This window comes from Podarcis tiliguerta, assembly GCF_965153285.1.
Source record: "Podarcis tiliguerta genome assembly, chromosome: 3".
NCBI classification, from domain to species: domain Eukaryota; kingdom Metazoa; phylum Chordata; class Lepidosauria; order Squamata; family Lacertidae; genus Podarcis; species Podarcis tiliguerta.
Window position 1 is genome coordinate 58,785,255 of NC_139536.1, and position 23,296 is coordinate 58,808,550.

The following is a 23,296-nucleotide window of genomic DNA, read 5'->3' on the forward strand; positions in this document are numbered from 1 at the left end:
CCTGTTAACAATAATGAGATTTACTCATACAACTCCCTACACAACTCTTTAGAAATTTAGCCCTTAAGCTTTAAAAGCATTTGGGGAATAATTATATATTTTTCTATTCATTGCCTGTTTATGGATTAAACATACTGTGCTGTAACCACACAAAGGAGTTTCTCCTGGTAATGCTCCTCTGCACCCACAGAATAGAATCATACATCTAGAACCACCTATGATACATCAAGATATCTACTGTTTGTTTTGCAGTCTCAGGATAAGTCATAAGTGAGGATGTGCTACTGCTAAAATAATTTCATTGCCTGCCAATTAGGTACCAGGTTAATCATTGTAATCTGCTCCCGGACCTTGGGGTGAAGGGCATGTAAGAAATTAAAATATAATTCTTGGCATCTGTCTGTCTTGAGAAACAATGGAGTGTGCCTCCAGGGGTGAAGTCAACCTGCTGGGCTGCCCAGATGACAAGACCTCCACCCCCCCCGGCTTCACTGATGTGGTCCAAAGTAAAGCAGAGCATTATGTTTGGCACCAGCTTGGCTGCAGGAGTTGCCAGAAGGAGGTGTACAAGGTGCCATCAAACTGTCTTAGGGACTCCATCCTGATTTGTGTAGCTTTTACTCCTTAGCCTTTTCTTCTCCAGAAGATGTCCCACAAAGAAGCATAGGTTTGGGCTCCGACTTTTCCTTCCCAGGTTGGTGAGCCCTGTCTGCCCCTTATTTCCCTCTACAGCATGTGCATAAACCTCCTTCTTGACCGTTGGACCCACTGTTGGTCTCATCTGCTCAATATGCCAGAGCCTGTCTTTGCATGCAGGGGAAGTTCCAAGCCATTATTAACATTATTAAACAATACTAATATTAGACAGGCACGTTCATTATACCGTATTCAGCATCTGATAAAAACTTTTCTGTTTAGACATGCAGGGCAAGTCCTTTTACCAACTGGTGCTGAACGGTACCTATCATACACCAGCCCATTTAACTGCCTCCATGCCACCAACTATGGCCTGCCAAATACAAATTAATACAAATTGATACAAGTATTAAAAATTTAGTTTGTGTTTCTGAATGTGATTTGGCGCTCGCTCTGCCAGCATCACCTGCATTGTGTGGTAACACTTTACCACATCTTTCCCCTCTCTAAGTTCTTTCGGTTGATGCTGTTGTAGGCTCAGAATTCTGGATTGGTTGTTGTTGTTTTTAATCAAAATTGAAAGCTATTCATTGGCATACTCACACTTCTTGAATTAAAAACGCTAGAACTTTTACATTTCCATGCACCCAATCCAAATTTAAAATTCCTGTGTTTACATTTCGCATCTGTTTTGGCAGATTCACAGCCAAATAGGAAACAACACTGATGTTAAAACAGCATTTCATGGTTCACTTCCCTCCCAAAGTCATTGTTCAACAGGGATACACTGGCTTGATTTCTCAGAGATCTTCTGACTCTTAAGAGCACAATGCCTCAAGGCATACTCATTTAGGCACATCCTGGTGGAAGGCAACAACAACAACAAAAAATTCCCATGAGCCTGAGTAAGATGAATAAGAAGAATGACTGTGGGAACTACCTCCTTTGTGTACAGTATATACAGTGTTACGCAGTGTAATACATCACAGAAGTTTGCCAATGTCACTCTAGGTTGGAGTTCTTATGTGAACTCTGTTAGACAGCAAGGCAGAATTGTTTTCAATGTAGTCCTTGGGGAGTCCTCCAGGAAAGGAAAAACAATGATTTTGATGGTTCATTTCAACGCTTTGTAACAGAGATCTTAAGGGTTATTCTACCAGTGTTGTGCCTCACAGCTGTTTTTAGATGTCAGGACAGGTTGGGCAGATGTAAAAAAATTCTTTGGCAAATGTGGTGCGATGCGTGTGGGGTGAGGTGGTTGCATCTTCCACATGGGAAAATAGGATCATAACCTAGCCTAGTCAGTCACCAAGGATTCATGAAATGTGTTCTAACAACCCTCCTTTATTTCTAAAAAAAGAAAGAAGAAAGAGAGGATTAATGACCAACTATATCTTAAGGATGACCCATAGGCAGAATCTTGCCCCCTGGCAATAATACTCAGTCCCTTGCAATCCTACCAAATTATAGTTAAAGTGTGGTGAAATCTTGGTCCATAATTTCACATTTAGAGAAAGGAAAAAGTCATTTTCAAGTTGTAAGAAATTCAGTGTTTTAATGGTATCTTGTATTTTGTATGTAACAGTTATGTAATGTATCATTAGTGGGTATACAACCAAGCTTTACTCAGAGTAGACCCACTGAATTTACTGGGCATGGCTAAGTTAGATCTATCAATGTTAAGGGGGAATACTCTGAGTTTAACTTAGTTGCATACCACCCATTGTACTATTATGTATGTAACATAATACTCAAGTCATTATTGCTGTAATATAGGTAGCTTGTATTATGGAGCATCACCACAAGTGAGGCCCTTTGTTTCAGTAATGGTCTTACACATAACAAAAGAGATCCTTCTTCTTCTTCTTCTTTGGCGATCACTCGTCACCGAGTAAGATTGTCTTCCATATACACGGTTTTAACAGTGAGTCTGTAAGTGACTGTGGAGGCCAATTCTGAAACCACACATCCTTCCACAGTGGGGACATAGGTTTCCAGACGGGAGTTGATCATGGTGAGCGTTTGCCAAGCGTGAATTCCTCTTAGCGCATTTCTCCCTTTCGTCCTGAGTTCAAGCATCTTCAAAGCCCATGACACCTTTGGTAAAGGCTGTTCTCCGATTGGAGCGCTCACAGGCCAGTGTTTCCCATTTGTTGGTGTTTATACTGGGTGGTATTCAACTAAGTTTTACTCCACCTGTTGAAATTAATGGACCTAACTTAGTCATGTCCATTTCATTCAGTTGTGTTTACTCTGAGTTAAACTTCACTGAATAGCTATAATGATTCAATAAACTAAGCGACAGCAATACTAGAAGATAAATTTAAAATGCCATTCAAAAAGAGAATCAAAGAAATGAACCTGTACAGACATGCATCATTAGAAAGATAAAATTCAGATAAGAAATACAACTTTCACTCACTCATCCCCTACAGCAGATGGTGCCTTAATGTAAGATGCCAAGCCTAGTTCTATGCAGATGACACCATCTGAGACAGTTTAAATCCAGTGACCCACAGAATGTTGGTTATCATGACCTCTTGTGTCCATATGGGGTTTATGATAATTAATTAGAAATGTGTACAATTTAAAAATCTCTCGATTCCACATTTCCCTTGACATGCCACTGTTCGACTGATATGTCCAAAATCCATATTTCCCAGGGGCAAACCATTTACATTCATTTGTTTTTGTTTTTCAAAATGGTATTTCAGACTAGTTCATCGGACCATGTTGAGGCTAAGTAGATTGGGGAAGCTCTGATTGATATGAGATTTGGAAAACTCACATTTAAACTTGAAATCAATGATTTCACTCCTGAACAAAAACAAGAGTCTTTTGTTTTCACCTTTGAAATTCCCCATTTGCTTGTGTTTGACACGCGTGTGACAGCTGACATGCATGACATTTTCAGCATCGGAAGGGAGTGGGGGCAGGAGGGGTTGGAAAAGAGCAGGGGTAGAATGGGGTGAGGTGAGCTTACAGCATGGTAGCTCGGAACACAACACTCGCATAAATGGGGAGTTGCCTGGACACACACTGAATGTGTATATGATATATATGCACACCTGTATACCTGTAACTCAGGATAATACTCTGTGCATCTTAGATTTGCTCACTTGCTGCAACCACTTCCCTCTACCCCAGAGACCAGAACAATCAAGTGTCTTCATGGATGCTCAGGCTACATAATTAGCATTACCGCAAAGAAGAGGGTTTTCAGATATCTAAGCACATATTTTCAAATATTGCATCACCAATTATTTTTCTTTTCTTTTCTGTGGGGTGGCATAACAAAAGAATCAATGTGCTTTATGAAAAATTAGAGGTGATCTTTCACCTTTTCAGAGTGTTAGTTAGAAAAGAAGAAGAAAAGCAACATTGTACAAAATACGTGAAAAGACTCATTATGAGTACTTCTCCTCCTGCAGAACGGTGAGCAAACATCTTTACCACACCTTCCTTAAAATTGGACAGGGACCTTGGAAAGAGGTCAGGTGTTATTTTGAGAGCTGGAGTCAGCCCATGAGATTACTTACCCATTTCCACTATGTGCAGGACCAAGAACGGCTAGGGCTGCCATATGTCGAGATTTTCCTGAACATTAACGGAATTTCAAAGGTGAAATTGCCTTCCGGGGGAAGTCAATTGAAAAATTGCAAGTTTATTGGCCTTTTTGTAAAATAAAGTTGAACAACTTTGGGGTTTGTCTAAATAAAGATAAAAAAAGCTCAACAACTTTCAGGGTGTCTTGTTTTTTACTTTTTGAAATATGGCCCTACATGTAGACCCTTATCAAACAAGAGTGAAATTTGTGATTTGGTCACTTGTGTTTATTAGTTATTTGGTCTAGCTCATATTTCCCCCCCTCGTTTTTGAGAGCTTCCTTGCTAATAGTATTAGTAATAATAATAATAATAAAATACAGAACCAGAAAGGTTTTTAGAGCTAGGTATCAGAAAACTCAAAATAGTTCACCTGGTTTTATGATGTTTAATGTGAGTACTAGACTAGAATAGAATATAGAATATTGATTTTAGAATGCTGTGTTACTTTTATTGTTGTTAGCTGCTCTGAGCCCGACTTTGGCTGGGGAGGGCGGGATATAAATAAAATTTTATTATTATTTATTATCACTATGTTTAGGTGTAGTAGTAATGTTTCTACATCCCCATTTTAGACTAAAAAGTGCATATATCTCTTCTTCCTGTTTCTCCATCTCTCTCCAGCTTTCTGCCACGTCTTCCTCCTTTTAGAAAGCAAAATATTGTGATGACAGCTATATCACTTCTTATGCTCCACCCTCCCAGGATAAGGGAGGGTCTTTAATCCTACTTTCTCAATACAACTCCATATGTGGAAAGTTCTTATCTGATCTCTTTTGCTCCTCAAGTCCCTTATGAGGGCATTTGGCTACCTAAACTAAGTAAATGCTGGTGCTGTGTTCTTGTGCATTTTGATAGGTGCATTAGTTTCTGAACCAGCTCTATTGAATAAACAGGGAAAGAAAGTACAAACTGTTTCCCTCACACATTATTATTCTCCTCACACATTTGAGCTCAATCCATCCAACCCCCAAGATTTTCATGGTCTTGTTCCCCAAACATGAAGAAGTAGCTTAGAAGAAGTAGATGTATATAGACACATCTGTCCCAAGCAAGTATGGCAACGGTTATGTATATTCAGTGTGTGTTGGTTTTTTTTAATGTTTAGGGGTACTCTCATTTTGACTCAAGAAAATCACAATTTTATAGTTCAAATCAGGGGAAATAGATACAGTAAATGGACAAAAGTACAAAGAACATGCATTGCACCAGGAAAGGAAATGAAGCCACTATTGGTAACAACAAAACTGACCGATCGCTGTGCTAGGTTCCAACTCCTACTTCACACATTAAACGCTCAGTTCCGTCTGAGACTCAGGAAACACCGTGACAGGAAATGAGGCCGCCATTGGGGGTAGCAATAGAACTGATGATTCACCATGCTAGAGAAGAAACTAAAAATTGTAAAAAAAAAAAAAAAAAGTTTCTTCTCCCGTTAGATTCACAAAATGCTTAGGAGGTATGCATACCCCTACATCCCCCCAGAAAAAAGCACTGTGTACATTTATCAAAATGAGGTTTATAGAATCATAGAACCACAGAATTGGAAGGGACCTCAAGAATAATCTCGTTCAACGTCTCCAATGCAAGAATCTTGCCCACAGCCATCCCTGGGTGGGGTTCAAACCGCCAATCTTCTGGTTAAACCCAGGCATACTGATCCATTGTGCCACGGGATGGCTATTAAGAGTTCAGCATATGAAGGGAGACCAACAGAGGGAGGATTGCAACAGCTTTCGTTTGTCTTTTTTCTTGCCTCAGAAAGCTGCACAGCATTTGTCATTCCATTATACCTTTTGACAAAGTTGAACAGGGAAGACATACGGATGTGTCATGAATCTATATTTGAAAGACTGTTATGAGAAGTGGTGGAGGAATGGTTCTCTTTGTGTGGATCCCTCATTGCATTTCTCCTGACAGCAATTTAACTGTTCTCAGGAGTCGAATAAGTCTTATGAATCCTATAAATAGAAAGCTTGCAAAAACTTGGCTTCTATTATTAATGTCAAATATATGACAACTGATTAGAGCTGAAGCGAAACTGAGAGAGAATTTCATGAAACATTTAGCACCTTGAAACACACCTCCCAATTTTGCCACTTACGTGACCATTCAAATTGTGGACTGGTAGCACTGACCTCACTCTACTTTCATAGAATCATAGAATCATAGAGTTGGAAGAGACCACAAGGGCCATCAAGTCCAACCCCCTGCCAAGCAGGAAACACCATCAGAGCACTCCTGACATATGGTTGTCAAGCCTCTGCTTAAAGACCTCCAAAGAAGGAGACTCCACCACACTCCTTGGCAGCAAATTCCACTGTCGAACAGCTCTTACTGTCAGGAAGTTCTTCCTAATGTTTAGGTGGAATCTTCTTTCTTGTAGTTTGGATCCATTGCTCCGTGTCCGCTTCTCTGGAGCAGCAGAAAACAACCTTTCTCCCTCCTCTATGTGACATCCTTTTATATATTTGAACATGGCTATCATATCCCCCCTTAACCTCCTCTTCTCCAGGCTAAACATGCCCAGCTCCCTTAGCCGTTCCTCATAAGGCATCGTTTCCAGGCCTTTGACCATTTTGGTTGCCCTCCTCTGGACACGTTCCAGTTTGTCAGTGTCCTTCTTGAACTGTGGTGCCCAGAACTGGACACAGTACTCCAGGTGAGGTCTGACCAGAGCAGAATACAGTGGCACTATAACTTCCCTTGATCTAGATGCTATACTCCTATTGATGCAGCCCAGAATTGCATTGGCTTTTTTAGCTGCCGCGTCACACTGTTGGCTCATGTCAAGTTTGTGGTCAACCAAGACTCCTAGATCCTTTTCACATGTACTGCTCTCAAGCCAGGTGTCACCCATCTTGTATTTGTGCCTCTCATTTTTTTTGCCCAAGTGCAATACTTTACATTTCTCCCTGTTAAAATTCATCTTGTTTGTTTTGGCCCAGTTCTCTAATCTGTCAAGGTCGTTTTGAAGTGTGATCCTGTCCTCTGGGGTGTTAGCCACCCCTCCCAGTTTGGTGTCATCTGCAAATTTGATCAGGATGCCCTTGAGACCATCATCCAAGTCGTTGATAAAGATGTTGAATAAGACCGGGCCCAAGACAGAACCCTGTGGCACCCCACTAGTCACTCTTCTCCAGGATGAAGAGGAACCATTGATGAGCACCCTTTGGGTCCGGTCAGTCAGCCAGTTACAAATCCACTGAGTGGTAGCATAGTCAAGACCGCATTTTACCAGCTTCTTTACAAGAATATCATGGGGCACCTTGTCAAATGCCTTGCTGAAATCAAGGTAGGCTACATCCACTGCGTTCCCTTCATCTACCAGGCTTGTAATTCTGTCAAAAAATGAGATCAGGTTCATCTGACATGACTTATTTTTCAGAAATCCATGCTGACTATTGGTGATCACAGCATTCCTTTTTAGGTGCTCACAGATTGTTTGCTTAATGATCTGCTCCAGAATCTTCCCTGGTATTGATGTCAGACTGACTGGGCGGTAATTATTTGGGTCCTCTCTTTTCCCCTTTTTGAAAATAGGGACAACATTTGCCCTCCTCCAGTCTGCTGGGACTTCGCCTGTTCTCCAGGAATTCTCAAAGATGATTGCCAGTGGTTCTGAGATCACATCTGCCAGTTCTTTTAATACTCTTGGATGCAGTTCATCTGGCCCTGGAGACTTGAATACATCTAAACTAGCCAAGTATTCTTGTACTATCTCCTTAGTTATTCTGGGCTGTGTTTTCTCTGCTGAATCATTTGCTCCAAATTCTTCAGGTCGGGCATTGTTTTCTTTATCGGAGAAGAATGAGGCAAAGAAGGCATTGAGGAGTTCAGCCCTTTCTGTGTCCCCTGTTTGCATTTCACCATCTTCTCCTCTGAGTGACCCCACTGTTTCTTTGTTCTTTCTTTTGCTACGAACATACCCATAAAAGCCTTTTTTGTTGCTTTTAACCTCTCTAGCAAGCCTGAGTTCATTCTGTGCTTTAGCTTTTCTGACTTTGTGTCTACACGTGCTGGCTATTTGTTTGAATTCCTCTTTGGTGGTTTCCCCCCTTTTCCATTTTTTGTACACATCCTTTTTTAATCTTAACTCAGTTAAAAGTTCTTTAGATAGCCACCCTGGCTTCTTTAGGCACCTTCCATGTTTCCGTCTCATTGGTATTGCCTGAAGTTGTGCTTTTACTATCTCCCTCTTAACAAACTCCCAGCCATCATGAACTCCCTTTCCTTTTAGTATTACTGTCCATGGGATCTCACCCAGCACTTCCCTAAGTTTTATGAAGTCGGCTTTCTTAAAGTCAAGAAATTGAGTCCTAGTATGCTTGGCTGCTCCTTTCCGTTGTATAGTAAACTTCAGAAGAGCATGATCACTTGCGCCTAATGATCCTTCCACTTCTACCCCATTAACCAGGTCATTGATATTGGTTAGGACCAGATCTAAAATGGCTGTTCCTCTTGTTGCTTCTCCCACTTTCTGGACAATGAAGTTGTCTGCAAGGCCAGTTAGGAATCTGTTTGACCTTATGCTCTTGGCTGAGTTTGACATCCAACAAATATCTGGGTAATTGAAGTCCCCCATTACCACTATCTCCCTTCCTTTTGCATGCTTGGCCATCTGTTCCAGGAAGGCATCATCTATGTCCTCCGTTTGGCTTGGGGATCTATAGTAAATTCCCACAATGAGGTCACTGTTATTCTTCTCTCCCTTAATTTTGACCCAAATGCTCTCTCTCTTTCGCTTCATAATGTCACCATGTATCCAAAACAGGCTGGTTGCATGGTAATGTGACATCAGCATCTCCCTTCTACATGAACCCTGATTGGCTGGATTTATAAGATACTCTTGATTTTTCTATTTTAATGACACAAAAATACAGGTCGGGGAAAGGAGCAAGTATGACCAAATGACAATCAGTGCGTAAAATTGCTTAGCAAGGTGTTGTTGTTTTTAAGAATGGGGGGGGGGATTGCTCTCCCCCCCCAAAAAAATTCCCATCACTTTCATATGAAAAAAATTAGCATCAGCTTACAACTAGTCATCATTGCTTTTCTAACTATTCTGTATTTGGGTCCTTCAGAGTCAGCTGTAATTCTGTCATTGAACATTGGGGGAGAAAGGGGACCAGAAAACACTAGCACTCTTTTATTTCCATTTTTTAAGTATGCAAATGATCATTAAAGGCATAAAAAAAATTAACAGCTAGGCAGTTTCCCCCTGATTTTATCCCAAAGTCATATCAAACAAACTCGTATAATGATAAATGTCTACATTAAAACCATCATTGCTAATAGTATTCCATATCATTTATCTTTTGTACAGCATGACCAAATTACAATGACCACATGACTGTAGCCACTTATGATTAATGGTGGCTTAACATAGTGTCTGACAGTAAAGCTTTGAGGATGGAAATTATCGTATATTTTAAGCCATTTCCAGCTATACATTAATTAAAAATGTATTTGTTTTCTAAAAAAAAAAATAATGCAAAGAAATTTCAAATGCATTTTAAACTATTTCCCTGAAAGCACAATCCTATACAGTCCTACTCAAAAGTAAGTTTGATTTAGTTCAATGGGGCTCAATCTCAGATAAGTGGGTATAGACTGCAATACTAAATTCACTTCCCTAGGAGTAAGTTCCATGGAAGCAAAATGGCACTTTCTTCTGAGTTGATATGTACTATTAAAATATGAATTGCACAGTATGAGTTTTGCATAAAAGTATCTGACTTGATGGAAGTGTCAAATGAAATCATTACAGGAAAAAAGAAGAGGGTTTTTTTTTTAAAAGCACTATCTAAAGATTTCTGGGACGCTCTCACTAATGGGAAGAATGAAAGAGATTATTTCACAACGTGGTCTAGATTTTCACACCAAGAACAAGTGTGGTATAGTGGTTAGAATGTTGGACTAGGACCTGGGAAACCAGGGGGAAATCCCTGCTCTGCCACAAAGTTCACTGGTTGACTTTAGGTCAGTTACTGTCTTTCGGCCCAACCTACCTCACAGGGTTGCAATGAGGATAAAATGAGGAAGGGGGGAACTACCAATGTGACCTTGAACTCTTGGAGGAAAGATGGGATATAAATGTAATAATATAATACAATAAACAGAATCCTGTCATTTGTTGCAAGGCATGGTCTAAGGCACCCCATTGTGTCTGAAAACTGAGGGGATTTCACCTCAGTGGTTAAGATACTTCCAGCCCATTTTGAAAGAGAGAGGTGGACACTCTGAAACTTTCCAAGCAAAAGGATCTTAACAATAATAAAAAGAAAGCATGATCCTATCCAGTGGTATTTTTATAGAAAAGGAGGTGCCAGAATTCACCATGAACACCTTCCTTGTTCTCTTTTAATGGCAATGGTGCCTACCAGAGAGGTGCCAGAACTGGGTTCAGGTGAGTTCTGGCTGAAAAAAAGCCCTGATCTTATTCTGTGTCACATTGAGGGCCAAACTCCGCATGGCATTAAAGGTATGGTTTGACATTGTGTGTATCTTTTTAAAAATTGTAAATAGCATCCTCTAGTTGGAGGGGCATTCATGATCAGAACCAAAGTATAGTGGCTATAATATTGCAGTGACACCATTGTCTAAAGGCTATAGGTAAAGGTAAAGGGGCCCATGACCATTAGGTCCAGTCGTGACCGACTGTGGGGTTGCAGCGCTCATCTCACTTTATTGGCCGAGGGAGCTGGCATACAGCTTCCGGGTCATGTGGCCAGCATGATTAAGCCGCTTCTGGCAAACCAGAGCAGTGCACGGAAATGCTGTTTACCTTCCCGTCGGAGCGGTACCTATTTATCTACTTGCACTTTTGACGTGCTTTCGAACTGCTAGGTTGGCAGGAGCAGGGACCGAGCAACAGGAGCTCACCCCGTCGCTGGGATTTGAACCGCTGACCTTCTGATCGGCAAGTCCTAGGCTCTGTGGTTTAACCCACAGCGCCACCCTCTATAGCCCCACCAATTTTGCCTGTCTTTTTGACACTACTAAATTCAGTGTCCGGCAGCTTTCTTCAATAATCCAAGCATTGATTTAATCCTAACATTTACTAAATCTAAGAATTTTGGGGGATCTGCCTTCTCCCAAACTCATAACAATACTTTTCCTAGTGAGCCACCGGCTAGGCAAAATCGTCTTTGTAACAAACTAAACCTGCAACAATAGTTGATTTGGAATTCATCTCTATTCTTCTTTCTTCTATGATCCTATAGGAGGAGAGTGGGTGGTGCTGTGGTCTAAACCAAGGTTGGAAGGTTGATTGGAAGGTTGGCGGTTCAAATCCATGTGACTGGGTGATCTCCCATTGCTCTGTCCCAACTCCTGCCAGCCTAGCAGTTCAAAAGTACACCAGTACCGCTACAGTGGGAAGGTAAATAGCGTTTCCGTGCACTCTGGCATCCCAGTCTGGTGTCCCATTGCACCAGAAGCAGTTTAGTCATGCTGGCCACATGACCCGGAAAGCTGTCTGTGGACAAACGCCAGCTCCCCGGTCTGAAGCAAGATGAGCACCACAGCCCATAGTTGCCTTTGACTGGACTTAACCCTTCAAGGGTCCTTTACCTTTTAGCTTTATAGGAGGAGAAGTACATTATTTCCTCTCTAGTCCAAAAGAGACTATTCCACTTTCCTTTTCCTAAATTGGGATGAGCCGGCCTTCTAGTATGAATGATAATAATTTAAAGCCAACTCAATTCTCAGATGACTCTATAGCAGCTTCCAGCTTAATGGGCCAAGCAAAAGTGCTTTGGGTTAAATCTCTGTGGATCAATTGTCTACACCATGACGGACACGCTAGTTGACATACTGAAGTTCAAACACTGTTAATAACATAATTCTCTCTACATGCTCTCTCTCTCTCCTTTTCCTGGTTACTCCAGAAAAGCTATAAATCCTATAAGGCTGAGACGATAGAAGCTGCATCTCAGATCTTAAATTCATAGCTCTTATAGCATGAAATTAATATGGATTTTGGAAATTAAGACAAACTAATGTAGAGCCCACTTTTGAAAGCCCTATGTCAACAAATATAAACAAGTACATTGGTTCCGTTGGTAATAAGAATTTTTAAAAATGATTTGTCTGAGAAATGTCCAGCATTAAGTCATTGTGGTGTGTGGATGTGTTAACTCTAAAACATGTGTTAAAAGAGCCACCTAATAAAGTGATCAAATGCAAAGGAGAGCCAAGTGTATTGTATTAAAAGTTTCTAAAGATAATTTCAGGAAGCACAGCATGCATAGCAAATACCTGATGAAAAGCCTCCTTTTTCATAGTTATTAAAGGTTCAGGACTCTGTCCTCTTTTATCACTGGTCCCTGTTGGAAGAAACAGAAAGGCATACAAATAAATGATCAACCCTCAGATTACAAAGCTATTTCCAGATAGCACAATTATATCCCCATATTATCATATTGGCTCAGAATATCCTTAATATCTGCAACATCGAGGATTGGCTGTGTTTTCAAGACTAGTCACCACCCTCTATTGAGATAGACAAGGGAACGGCCTGGACCTCTTTGTCTCATTTTATATTGCTCTTGGAAGTGCATAAAACCAAAATTTCCCATATGCAATCCAGACCTTAAGACTTATCAGTTGGCTACTGAGAGCCCTAGAATCACAGAATCATAGCACTGTAGAGCTGGAAGAGACCCCAAGGGTTAACTACCCCAACTCTCTGCAGTGCCCTGAGATCTTGTGTGACCTGCCAGCTAGCAGTGAAAAACACCTACCTGCAGCCAAGCACTCTTATTTAGAAAAGTAGAGACAGCCACTTCACCCTTTGTTCACTTTTACACTAAGCTGGTGTTTCGGGACCTCTAAGCTCTTCATTCTTCTTTGTCTAAAAGTATCTCTGCTTGCCTTTGAATTGATGAAAATAGGGACGTCCCATTCCATAATGATAATTTTACTATTCATACCCCACACATCTTATTGGGTTGTCCCAGCACTCTGGGCAGCTTCCAACATACATAAAAACATAATAAAACATCAAACATTTTTAAAAACCTTCCCTATTCAGGATTGCCTTCAGACTGGGGGTTGAATAACTCCATACCTTCTGGCATTTCTCCAATGAAAATAGGGACATCCTAAGGAAAAGCGGAACATTACGGGATCAGATCAGAAACCCAGATGACTTCTCTAAATCAGGGATGTCCCTGGAAAATAAGGACACTTGGAGGGTCTGCAATGGACCAATTTCTCTTGATGCAAAGCACCTTCCTGCCTGCTAGTCATGGGAGCCACAGCAGCACCATTCCTTTCCATGTCACTGGAGTTGTCTGGGCCATGGGGGAGGAACCATGACCGCTCTCTGCTTCTCCAGCATCAACTCTCAAAAAACTGGATCAATGCAGGCACGGACAGAAGCCCAAGAAGGCCAGGAAGAAATGGATAGAGAGAGATGAGGTGATACATAGCCAAATATGGCTGCACAGGGGTTCTTCAGGCAAGAGAGGAGATATGGAATTCAGTGGACTGAATGTGATACTTCAATTTGATACCTATAGTTCCTTATATATTCTGTCCAAAAAGGGTCAGAGAAGGGGCTTCAGCATCAGAGTGAACCCAAAGGAAACAGAAGCTGTCATTCTAAGGCCACTGTGGAGCTTTCCTGGGCCAGGTAGCAGGTTGCAAGGGCAGGTACTCAAATGAGGGTTTCCAACCGTAGGTTGTGTAGATTACCTGCCTGCCAGAAAATGCTAGCCAAACTTCGGAAATGGGAGGGCTTTTAGCAGGCAGCTTGGCTGGAATCTTCAGGGCAGAAAGCAAGAAATGTTGGAGGGTATGATCCAGCTATATCACTTTTGCTTCCTTAGACTGCAAGAGGCTCTCCAAGGTCTCAAGCACAAAGTGATCTTTCCCATCACCCATGAATTGGTGTTTTTAAACTTTGGATGCCAAGCCTGCACTCTGCCACTGAATTGTGATTCCTTCCCATAGGTAATGTAATAAAAAGCTAATAAGTCTTAGCAGCGTAAACCTCTGTCATACAATGTAATTGTCTACAAACTACAAGTTATGTTGATATTCTAAAGAGGAAAGGAAGCCAAACTCCTCATTTATTTATCTTTCCCCCAAAGAATTAAAGAAAATCTTTCCCAGGGCCGATTTTTCAAAATGTAGTTATTTCTCTTTGGGAAAAGGTTGTGCTGGCTAGCCAATGGGAAAATCAATGAAAGTTGCAGTAATGATCAAATGCAGCTTGTGACACTTCAGTTATCATTGAATTTTACCCAGAAGACAATCAATACTTGGTTATACAATGAAGCACACCTGGTAGGTGGTAGAAGTTACCGCACTGCATAGTATACAAACACAAAGGCAGGCTATTTGCTCTTTTCAGAAACCATTCTATTACTCTTAAACCATAAAAATGTCCTCTGGGGGCTCCAAGCCATTTATTGCCCCTCAGTGACTCTGGGTCATCTCAGATCATCCTCTATGTTGTAAGACGATGCTTTTATTTTGCTTCTCTCACATTCAAAGGATATTCTGACAGACATACAGACGTCTTTTGTCTTCAGCAAACTCTGGCTCAGGTGAGAATGCTTTTATACCACAAGATAATCAGTCTATTAAAAATTCTGAATCACTCCAAATATCCAGCTTTCTGCAGATTTATTGTGTTCCTGCACCACCAAACAGCTCCCTAGGAATGCTCGTGCTGACATGAATTGTAGCAGTTTTGCAAAGCAGAAAGGCCAATTAGTGGAGAGCCCAACTCAAAGGTAAGCCATGTGTTAGCAAAGATGTGCATGGCACTCACGGATACATGTGAGAATCGTGCAGTGACTCCTGGGCAGGTTTGCTAGTCCTTTCTTCACCTGTTCTGATGGCAATAGGAAAGAGGAAAAGAGAAGCAGGTGCAGATAGGGAGAAAATATTATATCTTGGGATAGTTAAAAAAAAGGGGTTCACAGCACAACAGTAGAAACAAGTTCATGGCTAACTGGTATTTTATGTTGATCTCTCAATGACAAATGATGATGTACTGTTTTTGGTAAGAATTCTGATCAGTCCTAGTCCTTATTCACAAGGAAGGTCCTCACATTGTGCCTTGCTGATCTTCAAAATATCTGGACTTTAAATGCAGGTGGACATATAGTGCAAGAACAGCACTATCCAAGTAAGATGGAGCTTCTATAAGTTTCATAGCTGTGAGGAAGAGGGGATTTCATTTTTATCACTCTGACATAAACTGCTTCATTTAAACAATGATTAAAGATGAAGCCTCCTACATTTGATGACTTTACTTTTCCATAGAAAACCCAAAGCAACACATTTGCATCTCATAGGGCAGCTATGTTAATGTTAACTTTTAAGCCCACATGGAACACAGCTGACTTCCAGGTCCTTCTCCAGACACTTTGATGCTTTGTGTCACTTGGTATGGTTTCAAAAGTGTCAGGAAGTGGCCTGTAAATGCATGTTGATAGAGATGCTCAATGCCTGAAACCTTTTTGGACATTGATGCAGTAGACACATGTCAGGATTAAATTCAATACATTCACCACATTTGTATCCCATGCTTTGTCCAAGGTCCACAGGGCAGCTCACATGAGGTGGGAACCAGCATTCCATAAGTAGAAATCTACTCATGGAGCAGAATGCCATTGAGTCTCAGCTTCCCCTTCACAGCCTCAGACCACAACATACCCCCAAAGCCCTTTTTTCTGGAAATTTGGCGTATTCTCCATAACAGCTTGGGAGATGTCACAGGGGCCTGCAGGGGAAAGAGGAAACTCACCCAATCTAAGTTCATGGAAACTCTCTACTGAATCCAGGTCACAAATGGAAGGCTCCCACCTGTAAATGGAGTGATTGCTTCCATTCAAGGAAGGGCACCTTTGTATGCATCCCACATAATTATCCTGCTTTATTCTCACAGCTACTACACTATGAAGAAGAATAGACTAAGAATGGTGATTTTCCCAAGGCCACACAGTGAGTTTCATGGATGAATGGACAAGGCTCCTGAGCCCAAGGCAAGCCTTCTCCACTACGCCATACCACCTCTATGCTAAGCAGAAGCACTGCATGCATTAAACTCATGCACTGAGCGTTTTACGTTTCATGGCTTCCAAATACCATAAACGGAAGGGTCTTTTCAAGAGGAGAAGAAAAGGCTTTTCAGCTGCTATTAATCAAGGAACATTAACTTCAATGGCAGCTAGATCACGTCACATTCAAATTAGATAGCAAATGAATTCATTGACCTTGAATGGAGTGACACCTAATAACTCAGTGTTATAAAGAAGTTACCAAGTTTAATATTGCCATCTGTGAAGTGTTGAGCAAGATATTTAGGCATTTCTGCTAATTTTAGGAGGGTAAAAATACTCCCGTTCATCCAATGGCTCTAATTTGAAGTCTTGTCCTCTTAAAAAGTTATTTACTCATCTAAAACTTGCTCATCACCTGCAGTAAGAGGAGGAAAAGGTGGGGACGGTTGGTGGTGCCCTACTGGAGGCCAAGCAGAACTGCCAGCTGGTAAGGTGTGCTCTGGTTGTGATGGACAGATTATTTCAATAGTTCCTTTATTCAAAATATCTTATTTTATAACGAGGATCACATCTCTTTATTAGTTTCCTCTGCAGAAAGATTGTTAACTGAGAATTCATATGCATGTCTACTCAGAAGTTAATCCCACTGGGTTCAATATAGCTTAGTCCCAGGTAACTGGGTATATTGAAGCCTTTAAAATGGCTAAATTTACTAACATAATTACAATATCAAATGCAAAAAAATTGAAGAAAAAAATCTGCATAAAATATCCGTTATCAAGTGTTAGTTGATCCAGATTCCATGTTGATGAAAGAAAGAAAGAAAGAAAGAAAGAAAGAAAGAAAGAATATTAAACTCTTCATTTCAACAAATTTTGTGTTTAAGCTTTTAAAATCTGGAACATAGATCAGAGAACATTTAGTCCATATTAAAAGGAAAGAGAATGGAACTAGTTTAAAGTGAAAGCAACTTCAAAGCCTTTCATTAAAGGATATTTTGTACTGAGAGATCTGGCCACCATTACCAGTTTTACCTTCTTATAAATCCAAACCGCATGCTTCAGATTTCTAGTCATAAATACCCCCACTTGATAGAATTTGACAGATTAGGCTATTATCTGCTTCCGATTTATCTCATTTTCTCCCTTATTTTCCTTATCCAATTGAATTTTATTGCTTCTTTTTTCATATGATTGTTCCACAGAAAGAAGTTCCAGATGCAGTCAGAAACCTACAATTTATGCAGATACTGAAAGCCTTGCCTCACAATAAATATATCTTCAGTAGAGATTATTACAAACACCTTGGTGATACTGCTTTAAACAACTGGCAATCTTCCAGCATGAAGGCTAATTCCCAAATATTTGGCTGACCTTGTCAGGTTGATAGGGCAAGAAAACATGACTTCTCCATCAGCTGATAATACACCTTCTATACATGTTAATTCCTAATCAATCTTAGCAACATAATGAAGAGATAATTCCAAGACAACCCTGTCAGGGAACGACCTGTTTTCTTAGCTTGGCTTGTTCATTAGCGTGGTCCTGCCAAATCTTCATAAAAGAGTTTCTCTGGCCCACTGAAACATCTACACACATGATGCACCAATAAATGCTTTGGAATGCTCAGATTTGTATGAGCATTGCAGATCTCAGATCTCTCTGCACTCTTTTTAGCAGCATAAATACCTATATTGTTGCAGGGCAGGGATGAAAAGAGCAGTTATGATGAAAAGAGCAGTTATGATGCTGGGCCCTCCAGTAGATTTTTCGTCAAAGAGCTTGTGAGGGGTGAGCATTATGTTGCTTCCTGTGAAAGCCCCTTTCCTGCTCATGAGACCCATAATACTTTCCCCATGAAAAGTAACAAAATTTTGCACCAACCCTAGACACAAGCAGTCTCACTCCCAGGCTGTGTGCGTAAGGACAATATGTGCAACTATACTTTTCTCCTGTGCCATTCAAGTTCCATCCGCAACTCCAACGCATTTTGGCTATTCTGCTGGTGCATCTTTGGGAGCAGAACACAACACCCATTGGCTGAACATTCTGCCAGCATATTTGGGCAGCTCCATTGGTGCATCTTTCGTGCTGGCACCATATCTCAGGTTCTAGTGTCATTTCTGCCATTTCTCAGCTGGTGGAATCTAAGAATAAAGATTGTGCTTTTCATCTCTTATTTCTTGTATTCCATTCTCCTTTAGTGCACCACACCAATTTTCTCCTTCCAACCCATATTTTTCCTCTCACTTAAGAACATGCTGGATCAGGCCAGTGGCCCATCTAGTTCAGCATCCTGTTCTCACAGTGGCAACCAGATTCATATACCTGAAGGAGCGTCTCCACCCCCATCATCCAGCCCGGACACTGAGGTCCAGCACTGAAAGCCTTCTGGCAGTTTCCTCCCTGCAAGAAGTGAGTTTACAGGGAACCGGGCAGAGGGCCTTTTCAGTAGTGGCACCCACCCTGTGGAAAGCCATCCCATCAGATGTCAAGGAAATAAACAACTATCTGGCTTTTAGAGGACATCTGAAGGCAGCCCTGTTTAGGGACGCTTTTAATGTTTGATGTTTTATTGTGTTTTTAATATTCCTTTGGGAGTCGCCCAGAGTAGCTGGGGAAACCCAGCCAGATGGGCAGTTATAAATAATAATAAGTAGTAGTAGTGGTAGTAGTAGTTGTTGTTGTTTGGGAATCCAACAAGCAGAACCTGAGCACAAGAGCACTCTTCCCTCCTATGGTTTCCAGCAAGTGGTATTCAGAAACATTGCTGCCTCCAACTGTGAAGGCAGAGCAGAGCCATCATGGCTAGTAGCAAAGCCTTTCCTCCTCCCAGGAAGGGAAGGGGTTGTGATCGAGAGACGATTCCTGCATCATGCAGAGGGCACTCCGCCCCCTGCTTCAACTCCAGGGCTGGCGTGCCACGCCCCTCCCCGGTTGGGCACCCAATAGGGAAGCTCGGCGGGGGCGTGGCTTGCTGCTCAAACGCAGCCCCACCAGCCATCCCCACCATTGCACACACATTTTCCCTGAGGTGTGGCCATCGCCTTCCCCGGCAATTTTGGGTATTCTGATAAAGGAATCCTGTGGTCGTGGATCCTGTCCGATGCCCATGTGGCGGAGGGCCATGGCACGACCCTCGGTGACATCAGAAAGAGAGCCTATAGTTGGATTAGCATCAACAGGCTTCCCCTACTGGTGGTTAACCCCTCCTCAGACTCACCCCTCTACGAGTGGGTGGAGTCTAATGTTCCGTGGTCCAATGCCTAAGCCAATACCTTCTCACATGCTGTAATCAATAAAGTTGTGGCCTTTACCTTACCCATTAACCTTACATTCTGTGTCCACGTGTCTTTATTCCCCAAGCGGGGATCGGGTCCTCAAATCACAACTGATAGCCTTATCCTCCATGAATTTGTGCAAAGCCATCCAAGTTGGTAGCCGTCTCTTCTTCCTGAGGGAGGTAGTTCCATAGTTTAATCTTTCTTTTGTCTGCCCTGAATCTTTCAATATTCAGCTTCACTGGTTGTGCATGAGCTATGGTGTTATGAGAGAGGGAGCATAAGTTCTCTTGAGACACTTTCTCCATGCCATGCATAGTTTTATAAACTTCTGTCATGTCGCCTCTTACCCACCATTTCTCCAAACTAAATCTTCTAAATGCTTCTTTTGCTGCATGATCATACTTGTCTCATACTTTATTGTCTTATGCCTCTTTCGATTTCCTTTCTGTGTTGTGGAAGCTCTGATATTTTGCAGCACTTATCACTCATCCTTATCATCTAAACACCACAGAAATATGAGACGATGATACCAAGGGATAGAAAATATACCCCTAGTTTGTTATCTTTTGTTGGGTCAGTCTGTATGTAGATTCCCCCCCCCCCCCACTGCAGTCAGGCAGAATGGAATTTTGGATATGCCTCAGCTACAAAAAAAGCAAGACTACTGTTTAATGCAAAGACACCACAGAGAAAATACTTAGTGTATGACTTCAAATCCACTTTCATCCATGTTTATCCAGGACATTCCATCAATCCCAGCTTTAATTTAGAAATAGAGTCAATTTCTAGCTCCCATAGCTATCTCATTGCTATGTTTTCCAAATTGACAGCTTTATTTTATTATAGATGACAGCTGTGAATCACATATACACACATGCTTATCACTAATTAAACTGCTTTGGTAGAATGGAATGTTCGCAAATGCTACAAATGTTGATAGGAAAAGTTCAGGGCCTCCCCCAGATAATGACCATCAAAAACTGCTTCCATGGGGATGGCACTAACAGGGCTATTGCAGCTATAAACCTTAGGCCATGCACAATGGTGTGGAACATCTCCCTACAAATACTACACATTCCTTTTAGTCACCAACCCTGGTGCAGACACTCACTATACCAGCAAAGGAGGACATACAATAAGAGCTGAAGAAGTGGTCTTCAGTGGTGTCTCTATAGGTTTTGAAAGGAGATAGGAGAAAAGTCTTAAATCAAATTCTAAGGAGGCAGAAAAAGACAAGGTTTCTCAAGCCACTAGTACTCTACCATGCACGGCTGGTATGCTGACTGGGGATGGAGGTTGCACATTGAATTAGAATAACTAGGAGATATTCCTAATGTAGGCTGGGATAAAAGGAGCCTATATTGGGTGGTCTCCCCCCCCCATCCTTTTCTATTCTCATTTACACAGGGAACATTTTTCAGTTTTCTGTCTGTTTATATGTGTGCATCTGTTCCCTTTTTTTATTATTTTCAGCTACCACTTATCAATGTTTTCAGGAGAAAGCATTCAATCTTCTATTCAGTTATTATTCCCCTTTCTCCAAGCTGACACTTCTCTCATGCTTATTACAAATACCCTCTTGATAAATAACCTCCCACCTGAGCTCCAGCCTTTTTTGTTTGTTCTCTGCCATGAAATGTTAAAAGAAAGGAATGGGGGTGGGGAATACCTTTTTATTATTATTATTCTTTCAGTTCCTGGGTAGAACTCCCACACCATCTTTTCTTGCAATAGGGCTTTGGTAAATGCATGTCAGTGGAACGAAATAATATGGAAATGCATTTGTGAACAAACAGCAGAGACATTCAAAGCAGAACTGTTGTTGCATTCATTTATGTTGCTGCTTTATTATTACCATTTTTAAAAATGCCCTCTTTTACCTTACAGCTTGATTTGGTTTAACCGACAGTTTGATCATAAACATTTGTGCTGGAATATTTCTTGCAGCCTTGGTGAAATGTGGTGGGTTTGCCTGACTGTGGTCAGTGAGGTCTGCTCCACTAGAGTATAGGGGGCACTGCCCCACCAGTCTCAGTCTGCCTTAAGCCAACCCCAACCTTTCTATTTACAACCAATCCAAGGGGTAGCACTGCTACTCAGCTTCCTTCTTCTTAGTTTCTGGGTATAGTCAGATGTGGGGAATGTTAGTTTTCCTGATGATAATGCTAGTGCTTCTGTCCCATTTTCTAATGTGTTTTTCACACCACAGTACCTATTGCGTTGTAGGAAGATGGGGTTTTGATACTGGCATGCTGTACTAAATTTTGTTCACATCAGTGGGCATAGTGTGACACAATAACAAACACCACTGGAAAATGTCACCCCTCTAGCACCGCAACGGCAAAATCTCAGATGCCATCTTCCAGTTTTTTCTTGCAAGAGAACAGTGGCCATATTGGACACCGTGATCTCACGCAATAGTTGACCGTGGTTCTGCCCCCTCTCCCCCAAAAAAGCGAGTTTTGAGGCACTACACAAGAGTATACAATGTCATCATTCCCCCACCTTTTCTGCTGCTCCCCTATGATTCCCCCATGAATACAGCAGGAAAGAGGTTTGCCACTTTATTTCGACACTCCTGTAATTTTTACACATTTCATCACTTTACTCTGCAATTTTCTGCATTAAGATGCCCACAAGTGGATTTTTTTCTGGGATTAAATAACATGCATGTGCTCAACATGATCAGCAGGTGAGTATTTTGTGGGCCATGTAAGATTGGTTAGTGGGCTAGAGGAAGCATGAAGAAAGGCACAGACTCTCTGAACTAGAGGTAGAAAACGGTATTTGTTTGAAAACTCTGTGTACTGATCAGGCATTCTGCCTGGAGAATACACAAAATGCCATCAAGATGTGCAGATTTGCCAAGGCCTATTGGAGAATATCTGTATTGACAAAAATGTGTGCATTCCTTTTTAATGAAATGAACACAAGGCCTGGAGAATGTGCATAATGACTGGTTGTTATGCACATTAACTGCTCAACTTACATTACCCCTAGTGTGTGTGTATAAGCACTGTAGGTTTCATACACAACACACATGCCATTGAATTTGACCTAATTTTCTACTTTGAGCAACATGCAGAAACTTCTTTAGTGCATGGCTAAGGAAACACACCTGGGTTTTGAGAGCAATTTAGGCATGTCAAGCTGCATTGCATTGTGTTCTTGCCTTAAATTTATCAAGGGACAACTTCTTTTAAAGAACTGGCTTAGGTATGCTCTGTATAACTCCAATTTAGGACAAAGTCATACACTCAAAAACTGGCACACAGTGAATCCAGGATGCACTGCAGCCAGCTACAAAGTCAATTGATCAAATGGGTGTCCCAGATTTAAATGCCCCCCTGCCACCCAATCTGCCTCATTGTGTGCTGAACAATTTGCTCATGGTCAGAAGTAACATATGCTAGATTTATGTACAGTGGGTTGCTTTTGAGTTGTCTAAAGCAGTCATTTTCACATGTGGCAAAACACTGCAGCAAACCAGCCCAGAATCCAGTGGGGTCCAAGAACTTGCATCTGAGCCACATTTTGACCAACTGAAGTAAATAAATGACACTAAAGAAGCTTAATTCTATAAGCTTCTGGGGTGACAGGAGTTTCTAGGGTGACTCATAAATACACTAAATACTCATTAATATTCTAGCTCAAACTGGGCTGTTGATCACACTTGAGGTTCTGGTAATAGACTGGCCAAGTGTCTTCAAACGCTTCATTCTAAGGAAATGTCACCAGGTTCATCGTGA

General features: G+C 41.4%; 1 long non-coding RNA gene across 3 annotated transcripts in view; it reads right to left on the minus strand.

Moving 5' to 3' along the window:
- Positions 1 to 1,186: 1,186 nt before the first annotated feature.
- The window catches only part of LOC310675040, a 123,533-nt gene continuing 101,423 nt past the window's right edge, over positions 1,187 to 23,296 (minus strand). For 2 of the 3 annotated variants that reach the window (XR_014509874.1, XR_014509875.1), the window contains 3 exons: positions 12,504 to 12,571; positions 4,176 to 4,233; positions 2,534 to 2,832 (listed from right to left, as the gene is read on the minus strand). This is a non-coding gene — a long non-coding RNA (uncharacterized lncRNA). Of the gene's footprint in view, positions 1,987 to 2,533; positions 2,833 to 4,175; positions 4,234 to 12,503; positions 12,572 to 23,296 lie in introns of those variants that run through there. The other variant, XR_014509873.1, reaches the window with a different exon arrangement.